The sequence below is a fragment of the Pseudophryne corroboree genome, chromosome 10 (genome assembly GCF_028390025.1).
Source record: "Pseudophryne corroboree isolate aPseCor3 chromosome 10, aPseCor3.hap2, whole genome shotgun sequence".
NCBI classification, from domain to species: Eukaryota; Metazoa; Chordata; class Amphibia; order Anura; family Myobatrachidae; genus Pseudophryne; species Pseudophryne corroboree.
Genome location: NC_086453.1, coordinates 226678864 through 226697356, shown reverse-complemented (window position 1 = coordinate 226697356; position 18493 = coordinate 226678864).

The following is an 18493-nucleotide window of genomic DNA, read 5'->3' as shown; positions in this document are numbered from 1 at the left end:
CCAAAGTTCAGTAAAAAGACCCCAAAAAATGAAATTTAAATGGTCTGAGGAGAAACGTAAACTTGCCAATATGCCATTTACGACACAGTGGCAAGGCCCTGGCCTATGTTCATGACTAGTGGTTCAGCTTCACATGACGATGGAAGCCCTCATAACTGAGGCCTTGACACTTATGTTGGTGTTAGACGTGCGTCCGGTATCGGCCATTAGTGCAGTGGGATTTAGACAACTGATGGAGGTATTGTGTCCCCGCTATCAAATCCCATCTAGATTCCACTTCACTAGGCAGGCGATACCGAGATTTTGCCATTTAATTCCAATGATTTGGACGTATAATTCCAGTGATTTTGCCATTTAATTCCAGTGACTTTGCCATTTAATTCCAGTGATTTGGACGTATAATTTCTGTGATTTGGATGTATAATTCCAGTGATTTTGCAGTATTACAGTGATTTTGCAGTATAATTCCAGTGATTTTACCATTTAATTCCAGTGATTTTGCAATTTAATTCCAGTGATTTGGACGTATAATTCCAGTGATTTGGACGTATAATTACAGTGATTTTGCAGTATAATTCCAGTGATTTTGCCATTTAATTACAGTAATTATGCCATTTAATTCCAGTGATTTGGACGTATAATTCCAGTGATTTGGTTGTATAATTCCAGTGGGCAGGGCCGTTTCTAGCCAATTTGCCCCCCCCCCATATTCACATAAGAAAAAATGCCCCCCCCCCCCATAGATATAAAGAGGAAAACCATGTGCGTGCCGAAGGTGCGCGCGCTCCCGGCAAGGGGGCGTGGCCTTGTTAAAATGGGCATGGCTTTAAGATGGCCGTGGCCTCATCTGATCTCATCATCACGGCCACCACAGCAGGCACGCGACCCCATTTTACACAGCACGGCAGGCAAGTGTCCCCATTTTACACATTGCGTCAGGAAAGTGTCCCCATTTTACACATTGTGGCAGGAAAGTGTCCCCATTTTACACATTGTGGCAGGCACGTGCCCCCACTTTACACAGTACGGCAGAAAAGTGTCCCCATTTTGCACATTGCGGCAGGAAAGTGCCCCCATTTTACACAGTACGGCAGGAAAGTGTCCCCATTTTACACAGTACGGCAAGAAAGTGTCCCCATTTTACACATTGCGGCAGGCACGTGTCCCCATTTTACACATTGCGGCAGGCACGTGCCCCCATTTTACACATTGCGGCAGGCACGTGTCCCCATTTTACACATTGCGGCAGGAAAGTGCCCCCATTTTACACATTGCGGCAGGAAAGTGTCCCCATTTTACACAGTACGGCAGGAAAGTGTCCCCATTTTACACAGTACGGCATGAAAGTGTCCCCATTTTACACATTGCGGCAGGCACGTGTCCCCATTTTACAAATTGCGGCAGGCAAGTGTCCCCATTTTACACAGTACGGCAGGCAAGTGTCCCCATTTTACACATTGCGGCAGGCACGTGCCCCCATTTTACACATTGCGGCAGGCACGTGTCCCCATTTTACACATTGCGGCAGGAAAGTGCCCCCATTTTACACATTGCGGCAGGAAAGTGCCCCCATTTTACACAGTACGGCAGGAAAGTGTCTCCATTTTACACAGTACGGCAGGAAAGTGTCCCCATTTTACACATTGCGGCAGGCACGTGTCCCCATTTTACACATTGCGGCAGGCACGTGTCCCCATTTTACACATTGCGGCAGGAAAGTGCCCCCATTTTACACATTGCGGCAGGAAAGTGCCCCCATTGTACACAGTACGGCAGGAAAGTGTCCCCGTTTTACACAGTACGGCAGGAAAGTGTCCCCATTTTACACATTGCGGCAGGCACGTGCCCCCATTTTACACATTGCAGCAGGCACGTGTCCCCATTTTACACATTGCGGCAGGAAAGTGCCCCCATTTTACACAGTACGGCAGGAAAGTGCCCCCATTTTACACAGTACGGCAGGCACGTGTCCCCATTTTACACATCACGGCAAGAGAGAGTCCCCAATTTACACATTCCGGCAGACTGCGTCCCCATTTTACATATTACGGCAGGCAAGTGTCCCCATTTTACACATTCCGAAGACAGGTGTCCCCAATTTACACAGTATGGCAGGTGGTGGTGGTGAGGGGGGAGGGAGGGAGAGAGGGAGAGAGGGAGAGGGGCTGGCTTACATTTGAAGCTGTTCTTCCCGCTCTTCAGCCGCCTCTCCCTCGTCTGCGCTGCAATGAGGCAGCTGTATGACTAAGCCAAGTGACACAAAACAATTCCCACTGGCAGTGCCGTTTCTTGCACGGCTCGCCCGCAGCGGCACTTCTTCAGCACTAAATCCCCCCTCCCCTCTCCTCCCGAGATTATGGCTTTTGGTTTTGGATTCGGTTCCGCGGCCGTGTTTTGGATTCGGACGCGTTTTGGCAAAACCTCCCTGAAATTTTTTTGTCGGATTCGGGTGTGTTTTGGATTCGGGTGTTTTTTTTACAAAAAACCCTCAAAAACAGCTTAAATCATAGAATTTGGGGGTCATTTTGATCCCATAGTATTATTAACCTCAATAACCATAATTTCCACTCATTTTCAGTCTATTCTGAACACCTCACACCTCACAATATTATTTTTAGTCCTAAAATTTGCACCGAGGTCGCTGGATGACTAAGCTAAGCGACCCAAGTGGCCGACACAAACACCTGGCCCATCTAGGAGTGGCACTGCAGTGTCAGACAGGATGGCACTTCAAAAAAATAGTCCCCAAACAGCACATGATGCAAAGAAAAAAAAAGGCGCAATGAGGTAGCTGTGTGACTAAGCTAAGCGACCCAAGTGGCCGACACAAACACCTGGCCCTTCTAGGAGTGGCACTGCAGTGTCAGACAGGATGGCACTTCAAAAAAATAGTCCCCAAACAGCACATGATGCAAAGAAAAAAAGAGCTGCACCGAGGTCGCTGGATGGCTAAGCTAAGTGACACAAGTGGCCGACACAAACACCTGGCCCATCTAGGAGTGGCACTGCAGTGTCAGGCAGGATGGCACTTCAAAAAACTAGTCCCCAAACAGCACATGATGCAAAGAAAAATGAAAGAAAAAAGAGGTGCAAGATGGAATTGTCCTTGGGCCCTCCCACCCACCCTTATGTTGTATAAACAGGACATGCACACTTTAACAAACCCATCATTTTAGCGACAGGGTCTGCCACACAACTGTGACTGAAATGACTGGTTGGTTTGGGCCCCCACCAAAAAAGAAGCAATCAATCTCTCCTTGCGCAAACTGGCTCTACAGAGGCAAGATGTCCACCTCCTCCTCATCGTCCGATTCCTCACCCCTTTCACTGTGTACATCCCCCTCCTCACAGATTATTAATTCGTCCCCACTGGAATCCACCATCTCAGGTCCCTGTGCACTTTCTGGAGGCAATTGCTGGTGAATGTCTCCACGGAGGAATTGATTATGATTCATTTTGATGAACATCATCTTCTCCACATTTTCTGGAAGTAACCTCGTACACCAATTGCTGACAAGGTGAGCGGCTGCACTAAACACTCTTTCGGAGTACACACTGGAAGGTGGGCAATTTAGGTAAAATAAAGCCAGTTTGTGCAAGGGCCTCCAAATTGCCTCTTTTTCCTGCCAGTATACGTACGGACTGTCTGACGTGCCTACTTGGATGCGGTCACTCATATAATCCTCCACCATTCTTTCAATGGTGAGAGAATCATATGCAGTGACAGTAGACGACATGTCAGTAATCGTTGGCAGGTCCTTCAGTCCGGACCAGATGTCAGCACTCGCTCCAGACTGCCCTGCATCACCGCCAGCGGGTGGGCTCGAAATTCTTAGCCTTTTCCTCGCACCCCCAGTTGCGGGAGAATGTGAAGGAGGAGATGTTGACGGGTCACGTTCCGCTTGACTTGACAATTTTCTCACCAGCAGGTCTTTGAACCTCTGCAGACTTGTGTCTGCCGGAAAGAGAGATCCAACGTAGGTTTTAAATCTAGGATTGAGCACGGTGGCCAAAATGTAGTGCTCTGATTTCAACAGATTGACCACCTGTGAATCCTGGTTAAGCGAATTAAGGGCTCCATCCACAAGTCCCACATGCCTAGCGGAATCGCTCTGTTTTAGCTCCTCCTTCAATGTCTCCAGCTTCTTCTGCAAAAGCCTGATGAGGGGAATGACCTGACTCAGGCTGGCAGTGTCTGAACTGACTTCACGTGTGGCAAGTTCAAAGGGTTGCAGAACCTTGCACAACGTTGAAATCATTCTCCACTGCGCTTGAGTCAGGTGCATTCCCCCTCCTTTGCCTATATCGTAAGCAGATGTATAGGCTTGAATGGCCTTTTGCTGCTCCTCCATCCTCTGAAGCATATAGAGGGTTGAATTCCACCTCGTTACCACCTCTTGCTTCAGATGATGGCAGGGCAGGTTCAGGACTGTTTGCTGGTGTTCCAGTCTTCGGCACGCGGTGGCTGAATACCGAAAGTGGCCCACAATTCTTCGGGCCACCGACAGCATCTCTTGCACGCCCCTGTCATTTTTTAAATAATTCTGCACCACCAAATTCAATGTATGTGCAAAACATGGGACGTGCTGGAATTTGCCCAGATGTAATGCACGCACAATATTGCTGGCGTTGTCCGATGTCACAAATCCCCAGGAGAGTCCATTTGGGGTAAGCCATTTTGCGATGATGTTCCTCAGTTTCCGTAAGAGGTTGTCAGCTGTGTGCCTCTTCTGGAAAGCGGTGATACAAAGCGTAGCCTGCCTAGGAACGAGTTGGCGTTTGCGAAATGCTGCTACTGGTGCCGCCGCTGCTGTTCTTGCTGCGGGAGGCAATACATCTACCCAGTGGGCTGTCACAGTCATATAGTCCTGAGTCTGCCCTGCTCCACTTGTCCACATGTCCGTGGTTAAGTGGACATTGGGTACAACTGCATTTTTTAGGACACTGGTGACTCTTTTTCTGAGGTCTGTGTACATTTTCGGTATCGCCTGCCTAGAGAAATGGAACCTAGATGGTATTTGGTACCGGGGACACAGTACCTCAATCAAGTCTGTAGTTGCCTGTGAATTAACGGTGGGTAACGGAAACACGTTTCTCACCGCCCAGGCTGCCAAGGCCTGAGTTATCCGCTTTGCAGCAGGATGACAGCTGTAATATTTCATCTTCCTCACAAAGGACTGTTGGACAGTCAATTGCTTACTGGAAGTAGTACAAGTGGTCTTCCGACTTCCCCTCTGGGATGACGATCGACTCCCAGCAGCAACAACAGCAGCGCCAGCAGCAGTAGGCGTTACACTCAAGGATGCATCGGAGGAATCCCAGGCAGGCGAGGACTCGTCAGACTTGACAGTGACATGGCCTGCAGGACTATTGGCTTTCCTGTGTAAGGAGGAAATTGACACTGAGGGAGTTGGTGGTGTGGTTTGCAGGAGCTTGGTTACAAGAGGAAGGGATTTAGTGGTCAGTGGACTGCTTCCGCTGTCATCCAAAGTTTTTGAACTTGTCACTAACTTATGATGAATGCGCTGCAGGTGACGTATAAGGGAGGATGTTCCGAGGTGGTTAACGTCCTTACCCCTACTTATTACAACTTGACAAAGGCAACACACGGCTTGACACCTGTTGTCCGCATTTGTGTTAAAATAATTCCACACCGAAGAGGTGATTTTTTTTTTGTCATTTGACCAGGCATGTCAATGGCCATATTCGTCCCACGGACAACAGGTGTCTCCCCGGGTGCCTGACTTAAACAAACCACCTCACCATCAGAATCCTCCTTGTCAATTTCCTCCTCAGCGCCAGCAACACCCATATCCTAATCCTGGTGTACTTCAACAGTGACATCTTCAATTTGACTATCAGGAACTGGACTGCGGGTGCTCTTTCCAGCACTTGCAGGGGGCGTGCAAATGGTGGAAGGCGCCACCTCTTCCCGTCCAGTGTTGGTAAGGTCAGGCATCGCAGCCGACACAATTGGACTCTCGTTGGGGATTTGTGATTTAGAAGAACGCACAGTTCTTTGCTGTGCTTTTGCCAGCTTAAGTCTTTTCATTTTTCTAGCGAGAGGATGAGTGCTTCCATCCTCATGTGAAGCTGAACCACTAGCCATGAACATAGGCCAGGGCCTCAGCCGTTCCTTGCCACTCCGTGTCGTAAATGGCATATTGGCAAGTTTACGCTTCTCCTCAGACGCTTTTAATTTTGATTTTTGGGTCATTTTACTGAACTTTTGTGTTTTGGATTTTACATGCTCTCTACTATGACATTGGGCATCGGCCTTGGCAGACGACGTTGATGGCATTTCATCGTCTCGGCCATGACTAGTGGCAGCAGCTTCAGCACGAGGTGGAAGTGGATCTTGATCTTTCCCTATTTTACCCTCCACATTTTTGTTCTCCATTTTTTAATGTGTGGAATTATATGCCAGTATCAATAGCAATGGCCTACTACTATATATACTGCGCACAACTGAAATGCACCACAGGTATGGATGGATAGTATACTTGACGACACAGAGGTAGGTAGAGCAGTGGCCTACTGTACCGTACTGCTATATATTATATACTGGTGGTCAGCAAACTGTGCAAAACTGAAATGCACCACAGGTATGGATGGATAGTATACTTGACGACACAGAGTTAGGTAGAGCAGTGGCCTACTGTACCGTACTGCTATATATTATATACTGGTGGTCAGCAAACTGTGCAAAACTGAAATGCACCACAGGTATGGATGGATAGTATACTTGACGACACAGAGGTAGGTAGAGCAGTGGCCTACTGTACCGTACTGCTATATATTATATACTGGTGGTCAGCAAACTGTGCAAAACTGAAATGCACCACAGGTATGGATGGATAGTATACTTGACGACACAGAGGTGGTTAGAGTAGTGGCCTACTGTACCGTACTGCTTAATATTATATACTGGTGGTCAGCAAACTGTGCAAAACTGAAATGCACCACAGGTATGGATGGATGGATAGTATACTTGACGACACAGAGGTAGGTAGAGCAGTGGCCTACTGTACCGTACTGCTATATATTATATACTGGTGGTCAGCAAACTGTGCAAAACTGAAATGCACCACAGGTATGGATGGATAGTATACTTGACGACACAGAGGTAGGTAGAGCAGTGGCCTACTGTACCGTACTGCTATATATTATATACTGGTGGTCAGCAAACTGTGCAAAACTGAAATGCACCACAGGTATGGATGGATAGTATACTTGACGACACAGAGGTGGTTAGAGCAGTGGCCTACTGTACCGTACTGCTATATATTATATACTGGTGGTCAGCAAACTGTGCAAAACTGAAATGCACCACAGGTATGGATGGATAGTATACTTGACGACACAGAGGTAGGTAGAGCAGTGGCCTACTGTACCGTACTGCTATATATTATATACTGGTGGTCAGCAAACTGTGCAAAACTGAAATGCACCACAGGTATGGATGGATAGTATACTTGACGACACAGAGGTGGTTAGAGCAGTGGCCTACTGTACCGTACTGCTATATATTATATACTGGTGGTTAGCAAACTGTGCAAAACTGAAATGCACCACAGGTATGGATGGATAGTATACTTGACGACACAGAGGTAGGTAGAGCAGTGGCCTACTGTACCGTACTGCTATATATTATATACTGGTGGTCAGCAAACTGTGCAAAACTGAAATGCACCACAGGTATGGATGGATAGTATACTTGACGACACAGAGGTAGGTAGAGCAGTGACCTACTGTACCGTACTGCTATACATTGTATACTGGTGGTCAGCAAACTGTGCAAAACTGAAATGCACCACAGGTATGGATGGATAGTATACTTGACGACACAGAGGTAGGTAGAGCAGTGGCCTACTGTACCGTACTGCTATATATTATATACTGGTGGTCAGCAAACTGTGCAAAACTGAAATGCACCACAGGTATGGATAGATAGTATACTTGACGACACAGAGGTAGGTAGAGCAGTGGCCTTCTGTACCGTACTCCTATATATTATATACTGGTGGTCAGCAAAATTATGCACTGTACTCCTACTATATACTACAATGCAGCACAGATATGGAGCGTTTTTCAGGCAGAGAACGTATAATACTGGTGGTCACTGGTCAGCAAAACTCTGCACTGTACTCCTCCTATATAATACTGCTGGTCCCCAGTCCCCACAATAAAGCAGTGTGAGCACAGATATATGCAGCACACTGAGCACAGATATGGAGCGCTTTTCAGGCAGAGAACGTATAATACTGGTGGTCACTGGTCAGCAAAACTGTGCACTGTACTCCTCCTATATAATACTGCTGGTCCCCAGTCCACACAATAAAGCAGTGTGAGCACAGATATATGCAGCACACTGAGCACAGATATGGAGCCTTTTTTTGGCAGAGAACGTATAATACTGGTGGTCACTGGTCAGCAAAACTGTGCACTGTACTCCTCCTATATAATACTGCTGGTCCCCAGTCCCCACAATAAAGCAGTGTGAGCACAGATATATGCAGCACACTGAGCACAGATATGGAGCGTTTTTCTGGCAGGGAACGTATAATACTGATGGTCACTGGTCAGCAAAACTCTGCACTGTACTCCTCCTATATAATACTGCTGGTCCCCAGTCCCCACAATAAAGCAGTGTGAGCACAGATATATGCAGCACACTGAGCACAGATATGGAGCGTTTTTCAGGCAGAGAACGTATAATACTGGTGGTCACTGGTCAGCAAAACTCTGCACTGTACTCCTCCTATAATACTGCTGGTCCCCAGAATAAAGATATTTGCAGCCCCCTGAAAGTTCTGAAACAAAGTGAGAGGACGCCAGCCACGTCCTCTCACTATCATTTCCAATGCACGAGTGAAAAATGGCGGCGACGCGCGGCTCCTTATATAGAATCCGAAACTCGCGAGAATCCGACAGCGGGATGATGACGTTCGGGCGCGCTCGGGTTAAACGAGCAATACTGGAGTATCCGAGTATGCCTCGGACCCGTGTAAAATGGGTGAAGTTTTGGGGGGTTCGGATTCCGAGGAACCGAACCCGCTCATCACTAGTTTAGAGTGTGGAGAGGTTTGGCACCCTTACTTGGAAATACTACACCATAGGCGCTTGTTCCCCTCCCTCTCTTTTTTCTACAGATTTTTGGGGCTATACACCTGATTGCCTTGCGGGGAACTGAGCAGCTGCCCAAACGGAGTTGAGCGTGTACTAAAATTTGGAACATTCAACATTGGTCTGTGGACTAGAATTTACAAGACAGAATCACTTAAGAGAAGCGCACTGATCTAAAACTTTCCTTTATATATATATATATATATATATATATAGACAAACGATACTGGTGGCACTCAGAATGAAATAACAGACGACAACCAAACTGGTTCCAGTCGACGTTTTGGGGACTGCTCCCCTTTATCAAGACACAACCAGTACCAATGAAAACAACATGTATAAATACATAACAGTAACTCACCAAACACCAATCGCGCCATTGTCCGCGCCCCCCCGACGCCCGGTGATGACATCACCCACATGATCCCGTGTGAGGAATCCCCGTCAGCTGTGTGAGGCGCGTGGTCCTACAGTGCAGTGTATATCGGGTGCCTAGCAACGATCCCAAAGAGGCCTAGCTGGCGCTCACTTCCGCTCCTACGGCCCGGCGTCATGACGTCAGACGCTCCATGGCCGTGGGCGGGGGAGGCCCCGGATCACCCATTGGAATAGGTTTCTATGCAACCGCACAACACCGAGCGAATGGCTTGATCTAGTGTAGACACAAGTGAAAAAAACAAAACATAAACACAATACAAGTGATAAACTGAGGACATGGATATGTCTGTGAACCTAAGGTTCACATATTAAAGATATAAGACATCCGAAGCACAAAGCTCTGAGCCCGTCCCATTCTATAATTGCATATAGACATAAACACTAGTAAATCAAGCTAGCAATGTCTAAATATTTAAATTAATCAATGAAAAAAGGACAAAATCCTGACTTAGACACATAGTACATGCAATACCCATGCCAGATCGAGAAATATGCTCTATCCGACCAAGTAGTGCAGATACTATTAATGTAACAATACCCAAATACACTGCATGATAGTTTAAACCAAAACAGAAGTTAAAAATTTATAAAAAGCAATTGAAGCTTAAGGCTTCATTCAATCCATATGGTTGAACTGTTTGAAGTTTAAGGATCCACCATGCCTCTTTCTGGAGGAGAGTCCTTCCTCTGTCACCTCCCCTCCTATTAGCTGGAACATGGTCAATCATACGATAACGTATGGTGGCCAATGAATGACCAAAGTTCTTAAAGTGTCTGGCTACTGGTAAATCGCTCCCCTTACCTTCTAAGGCTGCACGAATACTTGATCTATGCAAAGCAATGCGTTCCTTAAACTGCCGTATACTCTTACCTACGTATAACTGGCCGCAAGGACATTTAATATAATATACTATAAACTTGCTAGTGCATGTCAATGCATGCCTAATCTTGAAGGACTTTCCAGATCTGGGATGTTGGAATTCATCTCCTGTCTCCAGGCAACTACAAGTAGTGCACCCTGTACACCTGTAGTTGCCGGGTTTTCGTGTAAGGAAATGGGCTGGTTTATCTGGGCCCATCTCTGAAATATCATTATGGACTACAATGTCCTTGATGTTCCGGCCCCTCCTATATGAGGCCATCAACGAACTGTCCTTCAATACTCGCAAGTCTTTTTCCCTGGTGATAACCGGCCAGATGTTTTTAGCCTTGGTAACAAGATGTTTACTTGCCGTGGTAAAATCCTGCGTCCAAATCATGCTATCTTTGATAGACTTCTCTCCCTTCTTCATTAATGCTGTCTGTCGTGAAGTAGACAGTGCTTTTGATCTAGCTTTCTGTAAAGATTCCGCTGAATATCCACGTGCTTCAAATTTCAGAGACATGTTCTGGATCTGTAGATTGGCATCCACTTCATTGTTACAGATCCGTATAATTCTGAGGAACTGTGAGTATGGTAGACTCCACTTTAATGATTCAGGATGATGGCTATTCGCTCTTAAAATCGTGTTCCGATCAGTCGGTTTGTAATAGATGCTGGTATTGATGTTGTGAGCCATGTCCACGGAGATGGCCACATCTAAATAATGGATGCTTTCAAAACTACATTCGTAGGTAAATTTAATAGCCGGATCCTTTGAATTGACCTCGTCCATCATGGATATAAATTCCTGCTCAGTGCCGGCCCAGATCATCAAAATATCGTCGATATAACGACGAAACAGTTTGATGTTACTTGCTGCATCCCTGGTGTCAAAAAATAAACTTTGTTCTACCACACTGATGAACACGTTAGCGAAACTGGGTGCCACGCAAGATCCCATGGCACATCCAGTTCGCTGACGGTAGATTTTTTTTATCAAAGAGAAAATAATTTCTCTTAAGTGTAAGACCCAGTAAGGTCAAAAAGAACTTAATATCTGGGCCTGTATATTCAGTTTGATTCATGAGGAAAGTTTCCATTGCCTGTAGACCCCGATGATGTGGAATGCTTGTATATAAATTGATGACATCAATGGTACAAAGCAGATGTCTGGCTGGCAAAGGTGACAGAGCTTGTAGAGTGAGAATCAGTGAAGTGGTGTCCTTTAAACATAACGGAAGTTTTTGAATCAGTGGTTGAAGGTAAGTAGTCCCTTGCTGCTATAATGGGACGACCGGGAGGATTCACAGCGTCTTTATGAAGTTTGGGTATGGTGTAGAATACTGGGATGGCAGGCCATTCTGTACTTAAGGCTTCTTTGGTATATGACGTAATGTGGTTGTCGAGAACTGCTTGTTGTAGAATGTTATCCAGTTCCGCCTTGTAAGCTTTGGTGGGGTCCTCTTGTAATAATTCATATACTTTAGAATTGTCCAACTGTCGATATGCTTCTTTTTGTATGCACTGAGGTCTTGGACTACCACCCCACCGCCCTTGTCCGCTGGCCGTATGGTGATATCTTTGTAGCTTCCAAGATTTTTTAAGGCTGTACACTCTTTGAGGGAGAGGTTGTGTGTACCCTTGAACAAGTCAGGAGTGCTTTCATTGATATAAGATTCCATGCAATTGGTGAAGGTCTTAATACTTTTATTATATGACAATGGAACAAAAGTTGATTTCTTGGTTACCGGGCGTCGGGGGGGCGCGGACAATGGCGCGATTGGTGTTTGGTGAGTTACTGTTATGTATTTATACATTTTGTTTTCATTGGTACTGGTTGTGTCTTGATAAAGGGGAGCAGTCCCCGAAACGTCGACTGGAACCAGTTTGGTTGTCGTCTGTTATTTCATTCTGAGTGCCACCAGTATCGTTTGTCTACATGCTCCATGGAGAGGTTGTGCACCAGAACAGTATACAGCTTATAAGCGTGAGTGCCGGACATTTGTTTGTTCTTATATATATATATATATATATATAAATGAGAGCTATATATTTTATACATATAATATATATGCAGCTATTCACTACATACTGGCTCCCGGCTCCTGTGTTGGCTTGCTTCGGACAGAGGCTGGACAGCGCTGGAGGAGGACTCAGAGGCGGAGCTGCCAGTAGTGACTGACGGCCCGGCTCTGTACAGACTCATGTGGGGGGGCTACTGCGGCTGCACATGGGCAGCAGCTCCATCGGCGGACATTTTTCCGTGTCCAGTTAAAGCTGCCCGTTTGGCGCCAGACCAGCCAAACTAAATCTGTCCTGGCATCCCAATCCGCCCCAGCACACATATATATATATATATATATATATATCTTAGGATTTACCCAGATCTCAAAACGGCATCTTATTGGCTCTTGGATGTCATGTGTTTTTGATAGCCAATAAGACAAATCTGGATAAATCAGAATTTATGTTAATTCTGGCGTTAAAACCAAGTAAATCCAAACTGGCACATCTCTAATATACGTGTGTATATATACAGTGCATCCGGAAAGTATTCACAGCGCTTCACTTTTTCCATATTTTGTTATGTTACAGCCTTATTCCAAAATGGAATAATTTAATTTCTCTAACGTCCTAGAGGATGCTGGGACTCCGTAAGGACCATGGGGATAGACGGGCTCCGCAGGAGACATGGGCACTTTAAGAAAGACTTTAGGCTCTGGGTGTGCACTGGCTCCTCCCTCTATGCCCCTCCTCCAGACCTTAGTTTGATACTGTGCCCAGAGGAGATGGGTGCACTGCAGGGAGCTCTCCTGAGTTTCCTGTAAGAAAGTATTTTGGTTAGGTTTTTTATTTTCAGGGAGCCTGCTGGCAACAGACTCCCTGCATCGAGGGACTGAGGAGAGAGAAACAGCCCTACTTCTCTGAGTTTCAAGGTCCTGTTTCTTAGGCTACTGGACACCATTAGCTCCAGAGGGATTGGTACGCAGGTTTCATCCACGCTGTCCGTCCCAGAGCCGCGCCGCCGTCCTCCTCACAGAGCCAGAAGATAGAAGCCGGGTGAGTATGAGAAGAAAGAAGACTTCAGAGGAGGCAGAAGACGTCTGATCTTCATAGAGGTAACGCACAGCGGTGAAGCTGTGCGCCATTGCTCCCGTTCACCTCACACACTCCGGTCACTGTAAGGGTGCAGGGCGCAGGGGGGGCGCCCTGGGCAGCAGTATAAACCTCTCCTATGGCAAAAGCATATATATACATGTACAGCTGGGCACTGTACATGTATATAAAGAGCCCCCGCCATGTTTTGATAGATTTTGAGCGGGACAGAAGCCCGCTGCCGATGGGGCGGGGCTTCTTCCTCAGCACTCACCAGGGCCATTTTCTCCACAGCACAGCGCTGAGAGGAAGCTCCCCGGACTCACCCCTGCTTACTGACGGTGACAGTGGGTTTTTCAAGAGGGGGGGGCACATAATTGGCGTGTATAAAGTTATAACAGCGCTACTGGGTAAAACATTCTGTGTTTTTTCCTGGGTCATATAGCGCTGGGGTGTGTGCTGGCATACTCTCTCTCTGTCTCTCCAAAGGGCCTGGTGGGGAACCTGTCTTTAGAAAAGAGCTTCCCTGTGTGTGTGGGGGGGGGGGGGGGGGTGTCGGTACGCGTGTGTCGACATGTATGAGGTTGAAGGCTCACCTAAGGAGGAGGGGGAGTGTATGAATGCAAGGTCTCCGTCGGCAGCGCCGACACCTGACTGGATGGATATGTGGAATGTCTTAAGTGCTAATGTGAATTTATTGCACAAGGGATTAGACAAAGCTGAGGCTAGGGAACAGTCAGGAAGTCAAACCATGCTTGTCCCAATGTCGCCGAGTCCTTCGGGGTCTCAGAAGCGCACACTATCCCAAATAATTGACACAGATACCGACACGGATTCAGACTCCAGTGTCGACTACGATGATGCTAAATTACAGCCAAAAGTGGCTAAGGGTAGTCGATACATGATTCTTGCAATAAAAGAGGTTTTGCATATCACAGAGGAACCCCCTGTCCCTGACACAAGGGTACACATGTATAAAGAGAAAAAGCCTGAGGTCACCTTTCCATCCTCATATGAGCTGAACGAATTATGCGAACAGGCTTGGGAAACCCCAGACAAGAGACTGCAGGTTCCCAAAAGGATTCTTATCGCGTATCCTTTCCCGCAAAAGGATAGGATACGATGGGAATCCTCTCCTAAGGTGGACAAGGCATTGACACGCTTATCAAAAAAGATAGCGCTGCCATCCTAAGATACGGCTACCCTCAAGGATGCTGCTGATCGCAAGCAGGAGGTTACCATAAAGTCCATTTACACACATTCTGGTACAATACTTAGACCGGCAATGGCGTCGGCCTGGGTTTGTAGTGCTGTGGCTGCATGGACTGATTCCTTATCAGCGGAGATTGAGACCCTAGATAAGGATACCATTTTAATGACCCTAGGGCATATAAAAGATGCTGTATTATATATGAGGGATGCTCAAAGAGATGTTTGTTTACTAAGTTCCAGAATAAACGCTATGTCTGTTTCCGCTAGGCGAGTCTTATGGACCCGACAGTGGACGGGGGATGCCGACTCGAAGAGGCATATGGAGTTTTTGCCTTACAAAGGTGAGGAGTTATTTGGAGAAGGCCTCTCGGACCTCGTCTCCACAGCTACGGCAGGTAAATCGAATTTCTTGCCTTATGTTCCCTCACAGCCTAAGAAAGCGCCTCATTATCAAATGCAGTCCTTTCGTTCGAATAAAAGCAAAAAAGTACGTGGATCGTGCTTTCTTGCCAGAGGTAAGGGCAGAGGAAAAAAGCTGCACACAGCTAGTTCCCAGGAACAGAAGTCCTCCCCGGCCTCTGCAAAATCCACCGCATGACACTGGGGCTCCCCTGAGGGAGTCCGCTCCAGTGGGGGCACGTCTTCGACTTTTCAGCCACATCTGGGTTCTCTCACAGGTGGATCCCTGGGCAATAGAAATTGTTTCTCAGGGATACAAGCTGAAATTCGAAGAGGTCCCCCCTCGCCGGTTTTTCAAATCGGCTCTGCCAGCTTCTCCCTCAGAGAGGGAGTTAGTGTTAAATGCAATTCAAATATTGTATCTTTAACAGGTGGTGGTCAAGGTTCCCCTACTGCAACAGGGGAGGGGATATTACTCAACCCTGATTGTGGTCCCGAAACCGGACGGTTCGGTCAGACCCATTTTGAATTTAAAATCCCTGAACCTATACTTGAAAAAGTTCAAGTTCAAGATAGAGTCGCTCAGAGCGGTCATCGCCAGCCTGGAAGGGGGGGATTTTATGGTTTCCCTAGACATAAAGGATGCGTACCTTCATGTTCCAATATTTCCACCTTATCAGGCGTTCCTGAGATTTGCTGTACAGGATTGTCATTACCAATTTCAGACGTTGCCGTTTGGGCTTTCCACGGCCCCGAGGATTTTCACCAAGGTACTGGCGGAAATGATGGTGCTTCTGCGCAAGCGAGGTGTCACAATTATCCCATACTTGGACGATTTCCTCATAAAAGCGAGATCTCGGGAGAAGTTACTGGACAGCGTGTCACTTTCATTGAAGGTGTTACAGCAACACGGCTGGATTCTCAATATCCCGAAGTCGCAGCTGGTTCCTACGACGCGTCTGACCTTCTTGGGCTTGATTCTGGACACAGACCAGAAAAGGGTTTTTCTTCCGACGGAAAAAGCTCAGGAACTCATGACTCTGGTCAGGAACCTATTGAAGCCAAAACAGGTGTCAGTGCATCACTGCACTCGAGTCCTGGGGAAAATGGTGGCATCATACGAAGCCATTCCCTTCGGCAGGTTCCATGCGAGAACCTTCCAATGGGACCTGCTGGACAAGTGGTCCGGGTCACATCTACATATGCATCGGCGGATCACCCTGTCCCCCAGAGCCAGGGTATCTCTCCTGTGGTGGCTGCAGAGTGCTCACCTCCTAGAGGGCCGCAGGTTCGGCATTCAGGACTGGATCCTGGTGACCACGGATGCAAGCCTCCGAGGTTGGGGAGCAGTCACACAGGGAAGAAATTTCCAAGGTCTTTGGTCAAGTCTAGAGACTTGTCTCCACATCAACGTCCTGGAGTTGAGGGCCATATACAATGCCCTACGTCAAGCGGAGGCATTACTTCGCGACAAACCAGTTCTGATTCAGTCAGACAATGTCACCGCAGTGGCTCATGTAAACCGCCAAGGCGGCACAAGGAGCAGGGTGGCAATGGCGGAAGCCACCAGGATTCTTCGCTGGGCGGAGAATCATGTCAGCGCACTGTCAGCAGTGTTCATTCCGGGAGTGGACAATTGGGAAGCAGAGTTCCTCAGCAGACACGGTCTGCATTCGGGAGAGTGGGGGCTTCATCAGGAAGTCTTCGAGCAGATCGCAAGTCGATGGGGACTGCCCCAAATAGACATGATGGCGTCCCGTCTCAACAAAAAGCTAAAAAGGTATTGCGCCAGGTCAAGAGATCCTCAGGCGGTAGCTGTGGACGCCCTAGTGACACCGTGGGTGTACCGGTCGGTCTATGTATTTCCTCCTCTTCCTCTCATACCCAAGGTGTTGAGAATAATAAGACAAAGAGGAGTGAGAACAATCCTCATTGTTCCAGATTGGCCACGAAGGACCTGGTATTCGGAGCTGCAGGAGTTGCTCACAGAAGATCCGTGGCCTCTTCCTCTAAGACAGGACCTGCTGCAACAGGGGCCCTGTCTGTTCCAGGACTTACCACGGCTGCGTTTGACGGCATGGCGGTTGAACGCCGGATCCTAGCGAAAAAAGGTATTCCGGATGAGGTCATTCCTACACTAATAAAGGCTAGGAAGGACGTGACATCAAAACATTATCACCGAATATGGCGAAAACATGTTTCTTGGTGTGAGGCCAGGAATGCTCCTATGGAAGAATTCCAGCTGGGCCGTCTCCTTCACTTCCTACAAACTGGAGTGAATTTGGGCCTAAAATTAGGCTCCATTAAGGTTCAGATTTCGACCCTATCCATTTTCTTTCAGAAGGAATTGGCCTCTCTTCCTGAAGTACAGACGTTTGTGAAGGGAGTACTGCATATTCAGCCTCCTTTTGTACCTCCGGTGGCGCCTTGGGACCTTACCGTGGTGTTAAGTTTCCTTAAGTCACATTGGTTTGAACCACTCAAAAACGGTGGAGTTAAAATATCTCACTTGGAAGGTGGTCATGTTGTTAGCCTTAGCTTCGGCTAGGCGAGTTTCGGAATTAGCGACTTTATCACATAAAAGCCCCTATCTGGTTTTTCATATGGATAGGGCGGAATTGCGGACTCGTCCTCAATTCCTACCTAAAGTGGTCTCATCCTTTCATATGAACCAGCCTATTGTCGTGCCTGTGGCTACACGTGACTTGGAGGATTCCGAGTCCCTTGATGTGGTCAGGGCTTTGAAGATTTACGTGGCCAGAACGGCTAGGATCAGAAAAACAGAGGCACTGTTTGTCCTGTATGCAGCCAACAAGGTTGGCGTCCCTGCTTCAAAGCAGACTATTGCTCGCTGGATCTGTAACACGATTCAGCAGGCGCATTCTACGGCAGGATTGCCGTTACCTAAATCGGTTAAGGCCCATTCCACTAGGAAGGTGGGCTCTTCTTGGGCGGCTGCCCGAGGGGTCTCGGCACTACAGCTGTGCCGAGCTGCTACTTTATTTATTTATTTATTATCCTTTATTTATATGGCGCCACAAGGGTTCCGCAGTGCCCAATTACAGAGTACATGAATAATCAAACAGGAAAACAGCAACTTACAGTTGATGACAGTAAAGGACAAGTACAGGGTAAATAAACATAGTTACATCAGCAGATGACACTGGAATAAGTATCAGGTGGCAGAAGACTGCTGGAGTTGATGCAGTTGAAGATTATTAAAGTAAGAAAGGATAAGCACATGAGGACTTGGTCGGGGTCAAACACCTTTGCAAAGTTCTATAAGTTTGATACCCTGGCTGAGGAGGACCTCCTGTTTGCTCAATCGGTGCTGCAGAGTCATCCGCACTCTCCCGCCCA